Source organism: Orycteropus afer, unplaced genomic scaffold, assembly GCF_000298275.1.
Source record: "Orycteropus afer afer isolate SDZICR_OR568_19922 unplaced genomic scaffold, OryAfe1.0 scaffold00570, whole genome shotgun sequence".
NCBI classification, from domain to species: Eukaryota; Metazoa; Chordata; class Mammalia; order Tubulidentata; family Orycteropodidae; genus Orycteropus; species Orycteropus afer.
The window spans coordinates 729,005-735,963 of NW_006922157.1; positions in this window are offsets into that span (position 1 = coordinate 729,005).

Consider the following 6,959-nt stretch of genomic DNA (forward strand, 5'->3'; position numbering starts at 1 on the left):
TTCCAATTAGTGGCTAGTGGGTTTGAACCGCCAGCCTTCTGGTTAGCAGTCAAGTGCCTTAGGCACTATGCTACCAGAGCTCATGCCTGAGGGTGTAGGACACTGAATTAAGAGACATTTTTCTGGACTTCTGGATTGTGTCTAAGTGTGGGCACACTGCAGAGGAATCCTGGCTTGATTGAGCCAAGGCCAAAGCCAGCAGTCTCTCTCCTCAAACAAGATCAGAGACAGGATGTTTAGGGAGCATCTATTGTTCCCCCCGCTTATGTAGCCCCTGAAATCTGCATTGCCTCTCTCCCCATATGCCCCCCAGAGACCAAGTTTTCAGCCCCGTCCATCAGACTGCACACCTTCACAGTGCATGCCTGGGCATGATTGGGCATGGAGTCCAGAGAGCTTGCAAAGTCCACAGCACATTGGCAGACCTAGGAAGGGGGCTGTGGAGTGGAGGTCAGGAGTTGGGGATTTTTCCTTAATAACTACCTGGCGCCCCAATTTACTGGAGGGTCTGCCTGTATGCAATTTGGCCTGCCCACCTAACCCCTGCCCCCCTCCTAAAGGAGCCTTCATCTTCAAAGCTCTTTGGGAAACAGTTAATTAACCCCCACAGTCTACAGCCTGCCCAGGAGGCTGCTGATTCCCTCATCTCTGTGGGGCAGGGAAAGGGGAGGGCCAGTGAAACTGAAGTCTAGTGATAGGGCATGGAAGTGGGACTGAAGTGAAATCAGGCTCTCAGACAAAGACACAACCTGCCTTATCGATTCTTTCTATCCTTGTTCCTCAAATGACTAGTGGGACCCTGAAAGCCAGGGACTAGGGACCTTAAGAATTTATCTTCAAACATAATTATTTTGGGATAAGTCATATCATCTCACTGTTCTTCAGTTTCCTCACCTTTAAAACAGGGATATGAATAGCACCTAATTGTCAGGACTATGGGAACCACCTAATGGGACAATGAAAGAGAAAATGCTCTGTGATCTGGAAGAAATCAGAAGTATCAGAGAGCTGTTTCAGGGATGGAGGAAGAAAGGGAGAGGCAGAGTGGAAAAGAGGGTTTTAAGGGGGTATTGGGTGGATAGTTGGGGCACCTTAAGTTCTGAAAGCAGTGGCTGCTACCCAGCACTGGGAAGAAGGAGAGAGGAGCAGGCCTACTGTGTGTATGGGGGTAGTCTTGCTCACTGGAACCTTCTCTTTCTTCCCTTGTCTTCACCCAGTCTTATTCTCCCCCAAGTTTCTTATATACACACATACACACACACACACTACACATGCATGTGCATATGTGTACACAGACAAACTTACACACATATACATACACAGAGGCATTCAAATAAGCACGAGACAACCCGTGAGGGTATCTTGTAACTTTTTATATACCTGTGCCCACAGTAATCCAGCCACACCACAATGATGTTTCTGGCCAGGTATCTAGAATATAAGTGAACCCAAACCAAAAAAGCAAACTCACTGCCATGGAATTGGATCCGACTCATAGTGACCCCTCCTTGGGTTTCCGAGGCATTATCACTATGGAAGTATATTACCCGATCTTCCTTCTGAGGAGTGGCTGGTGGGTTTGAACCACCAGCCTTCTGGTTAGCAGTCAAATGCCTCAGGCACTACGCCAGAGAGCTCCCATAAATGAACCCAGGGAGGGCCAAATGGGAATTAGGTAACAAGTTGCATGCCAAAAGAAAGGCCTCCTTAAGTAACCCTACCTTTCCTGCTCTTGTTTTCCTGACCACCACTTTGTGTCTCTTTCTTAGGGCAAACATTGCAATTCTCCTTCTGTTCTAGTTATTTTTCCACATGTCTTTTCTCACCTATAAGACTGGAAGCTTCCTGAAAGTAGTATCCCCAGACCCTAGTACACTTAGAATTAGCATATATTGTGTGCTCTCTCTGTGCTTAGAATGGTGCCATGGGAGTGGGAAGTTACATATGTAACTTTAATCTTCACATCAAAGTGTGACATTAGCAGCATCTTCAATATCTTACAAATAAGGAAACTGAGGCTTAGAAAGGGACAGTTACTTGCTCACAGTCAAATAGCTAAGGTGAAACAACCAGAGCTTATGCCAAAGCCAGTGTTCTTCCTCTTCTTATAGCTTATAGTATGCTGCTTTTTTGGGGAGGGGAGGGGGTTATGAGGGTTTTCTGTGCTAGAGGTGGAAGCTGGGTGTGGCCAGTGTCTCTTCTGCGATTCAGCAGAACTTGGAGGACTGTTTTGCTCTCAGATAACCACACTGACTCTTCCTCTCTCTGTAAAGAGTTCAGAGTCAGCAACCATTTTGTGTGCATACCAGGAGAGGCAGGGAGTGGCTTTGGGTTGTGAGGCCCAGAGAAGGGAAGTTCCACACGTTGGGAGCAGAGTGCAGAACAAAACCAGGACTGAGCCAGGCCCTGTGAGGTAAGCCAGGGGAGACTGAGCTGGGGTCTATTGGTGCTCTGATCGCCAATCTCTCCAACTTTCTCCACAGGCATGGGTTCTGGGGTCAAGGAGGGGTCAGAGAGCTAGTGAGAAACAGAGCCCCTCTGAAGCCAGGCCAGTGGCTGAGTCACAGTGCCTGGGCCTTATGGGTGGAGGAGGAGGCAGCCTGGCACCTGGTAGGAGGGGCTACCAAGTGAACAGTCCTTACCCCAGAGGAAGAGTGGACTGGAAGTCGAGAGTGGGAGACTTGTTTCTCTTGAAGAGAAACCTTCAAATACTAATTGTTAGTTGCAGGTAATTAAAGTAATTTACTCAGATTATAAAGAAATTTTTTAAGAGTGATTAAGCAACTCCAGCTGTGTATGCCTGTTGGTAATCACTTCCCCAGGGAGATTAGTGCACTTCACTGGGTGTAATAGGGATACTTACACCTAATGGGTCCTGATTCCTCTGCATGGTGGTAGGGGTAATGGAGGGTGGAGTTTTAAGGGACTACTGAGGCTCACAAGGAGCTCTGGTGGCGTAGTGCCTAAGGCGTTTGACTGCTAATCAGAAGGCTGGTGGTTCAAACCCACCAGTCACTCCTTGGAAGGAAGATTGGGCAATCTACTTCCATAGTGATACCACCTTGGAAATCCAAGGAGGGGTCGCTATGAGTCAGATCTGACTCCATGGCAGTGAGTTTGTTTGTTTGTTTTGTTCTTTACTGAGACTCATTCGTGGAGATCGAAATCAGATTGGAGTGTAGATGAATGGACATGTGTACTCGGCACCCTCAGAGACTCAGGTGCATCCAGGCACAGACATGTATGGACATACTCACACACATATACATGCCATCAGTTATCCCTAGATCTAGATCCTCCAGATGCACAGGCAAAAAGAGATCTTGACAATCAGGCCTGTATATACAGCAACTTATATCAATGACACACACAATATTATAGTCACACCTGGGCACCTACAGAAATCACAGAGTCACCAGGCACAGATACTGACATGGACACATACACCTATTCATAGACACACCCATACACTGCAGAGATTATCTTATATGCTTATAATCATGCACACACACAGTTGTCAGTGCACCCAGAAACAGACATAGTTACATAAAGAAATGCACAGCCATAGACACAGTGACACATGTGGACAGACACATGTATACAATCACACAAAGTTTCAGAAATCTATCTTAACCCAGACTAACAAAGCCCCAAATGCTTAGACTCAGACACATGTACAGACCCAGCATCTTAAACACCATCACAAATTGACTTAGGCACCCAGCACATACATGCACACACACACAACAATATATAGACAAGACTTGCACACACACTCTCTCACACACCCTGTTCTACAGTGTACCTCAGCTGGCCCCTATTCCTCCCAAATTGTATACTCAGAGGTGGCAGAGTCAGTCAGGGCCTCTGCTCCCAGGAAACTTGCTCTGTGGATCCCTTACCCCAGCCATTCCTATTTAAATAAAACCAGGTTAGTTGGAGGTGCAAGGGGAGAAGAGTATGGGTGGGAGCTGAGGCATGGCTAGGATGACCTATGAGGAGCCCAATGCAGGATGTAGGTAATAGGGCACAGGTTCCAAATCCTAGAACATCACTTTCCAGCTATGTGACCTTGGCCATGTCCCTTCATATACCTGAGCCTTAGTTCCCTCATCTGAAAAATAGAGATAATAATGATAACACCTTCCTTCTAAGCAGGACTGTCATAAGGATGAAACAAAATAACCTATGTGGAAATATTTTGCACTTAGTAGGCCAGCAGAAAATGTGAATTTCCTTCCTCTCAGCCATCAGGATGAACATCGACCAATTCTTTTTGGTACAGTGACTGTGTGTTTCTTCCATCTTTTGATGTTTCCTGTATCATTCAATATTTTACCCATAGAATCTTTCAATATTGCAACTCGAGGCTTGAATTTTTTCCTCAGTTCTTTCAGCTTGAGAAATGCTGAGCGTGTTCTTCCCTTTTGGATTTCTAACTCCAGGTTTCTGGACATTTCATTATAATAACTGACTAACTTCTCAAGCTGCTCTTTGAAATCTTCTGTTCAGCTCTTTTATCTTGTCATTTCTTCCATTTGCTTTAGCTGCTCTCCATTCAAGAGCAAGTTTGAGTCTCTTCTGACATCCACTTTGGTCTGTTCTTCCTTTCCTGTCTTTTTAATGACCTTTGGCTTTCTTCTTGGATAATGTTCTTGATGTCTTCCCACAGTTTGTCTGATTTTTAGTCATTGGTGTTCAATGCATCAAATCTATTATTCAGATGGTCTCTATATTCGGGAGGGATATAATCAAAGTCATATTTTGGCTCTCATGGACTTGTTTTAATTGTCTTCAGCTTAAAACTTGAACTTGCATATGAGCAGTTGAATGTCTGTTCCAGAGTCAGCTCCTGGCTTTGTTTTGGCTGAAGATAGTGAACTTCTCCATTGCCATTGATTACAATCAGATTCTAATCAATCTGATTCCTGTGTATTCCATCTGGCAAAGTCCACATATATAGCCACTGTTTATGTTGTTGAAAAAGGTATTTGCAATGAATAAGTCATTGGTCTTGCAAAATTCTGTCATATGATCTCCAGCATCATTTCTGTCACTAAAACCATATTTTCCAGCTACTGGTGATTCTTCTCTGTTTCCAATTTTTACATTCCAGTCACCAGTGTTAATTAACATATCTTGATTGCATATTTGGTCAAATTTGAATAATAGTAGTATTAACTGGTCTTCCTTGTAGGCATATGGATATTATCCTATCACTGGCAGCACTGTACTTCAGGATAGATCTTGAACCCTTTTGTGATGATGAATGCCACACCATTTCTCTTCAGTTTGTCATTTCTGGCACCGTAGAGCATATTCAAATGATTCAAAATAGCCAAAACCAGTCCATTTCACCTCACTAATGCCTAGGATATCAATATTTATGTGTTCCATTTTATTTTTGACAACTTTTAATTTTCTTAGATTCATACTTTGTAAATTCCATGTTCTGATTATTAATGGATGTTTGCAGCTGTGGGTTTTTTTTTTTCCATTTTGAGTCATGCCACATTAGCAAATGGAGGTCCTGAAAGTTTCACCCCATCCATGTCATTAAGGTCAATTCTACTCTGAGAAGGCAGCACTTTCCCAGTCGTGTTTTGACTGTCTTTCGACCTAAGAGGCTCATGTTCCAGCACTATATTGTACAATGTTTCAGGGCTATTCACAAAGTTTTCCAGTACTATATCAGTGCTTCACTGCTATTCATAAGGTTTTCACTGGACAATTCTTTGAGAAGTGGATGGCCCCTTCCTTCTTCCAAGTCTGTCTTTGTCTGGAAGCTCTGCTAAATCCTGTCCACTATGGCTGACCCTGCTGGTATTTGAAATGTTGGTGGCATAGCTTCCAGCCTGACAGCAACATACAAGACACCACATTATGACAAACTGACAGATGAATACAGATGACACAACCTTGCTTGCTGGAGTTGAAGATGACTTGAACAATTACTAATGAAGTATGGATTACATCTCAACATAAGGAAAATGAAAATCCTCACAACTGGACCAATAAACAGCATCACGATAAAGGGAGAAAAGGTTGGAGTTATCAAAGATTTCATATTACTTTCTTTCATAATCAACATCAATGGAAGCAGCAATCAAGAAATCAGATGACAAATTGCACTGGGCAAATTGCTGCAAAAGACCTCTTTAAAGTGCTGAAGAGCAAAGATATCTCTGTGAAGAGGAAGGTGTGTCAAATCCAAACCTTGGTTTTTCTCAATTGCTTCATATGCATGTGAAAGCTGGATAATGAATAAGGAAGATCAAAGAAGAGTTGATGCTTTTGAGTTGTGGTGTTGGTGAAGAATACTGAAAGTACCATGGACTACTAAAAGAACTAATAGATCTGTCCTGTAAGATGTGCAGCCAGAATGCTCCTTGGAAGCTAGAATGGCCAGACTTTGTCTCACTTACTTTGGTCATGTTGTGAGGAGAGACCATTCCCTGGAGAAAGGTATCTTGCTTGGTAAAGTGGAGGGTCAGTGAAAAAGGGGAAGGCCCTCAAGAAGATGGATTGACACAGTGACTACAACAATGGACTCAGGTATAGCAAGGATTGTGAGGATGGTGCAGGTCTGGGCCATGTTTTGTTCTGTTGTACATAGGGTCACTATGAGTCTGAGATGACTCTATAGCACCTAACAGCAACAGCAGCAACAATAGCTTTCAGGGGCTGCCTGAGTTTCCCATTAGCTAAGGGGAAACTTCCTCTGAAATGCTTTGTGTAAAGTAGAGGTGAGTTGGTTCTAATATACCTTCTAAGGCTCTCAGAAGCCCGAATCATTGACCCTCAAAGTTGGAAAGTCTGAAAAAACAAAAACAAAACAGTGAATGGCAAGAGCCTTTCTAGTCATCAGGAGCCCTGGCCTCTTCTCCTGGCTCTACTTCTTACTCACCATGTAACTGTATAACCTCCCTTCCCTTCCCTGGGCCTCAGTTTCCTTCTGT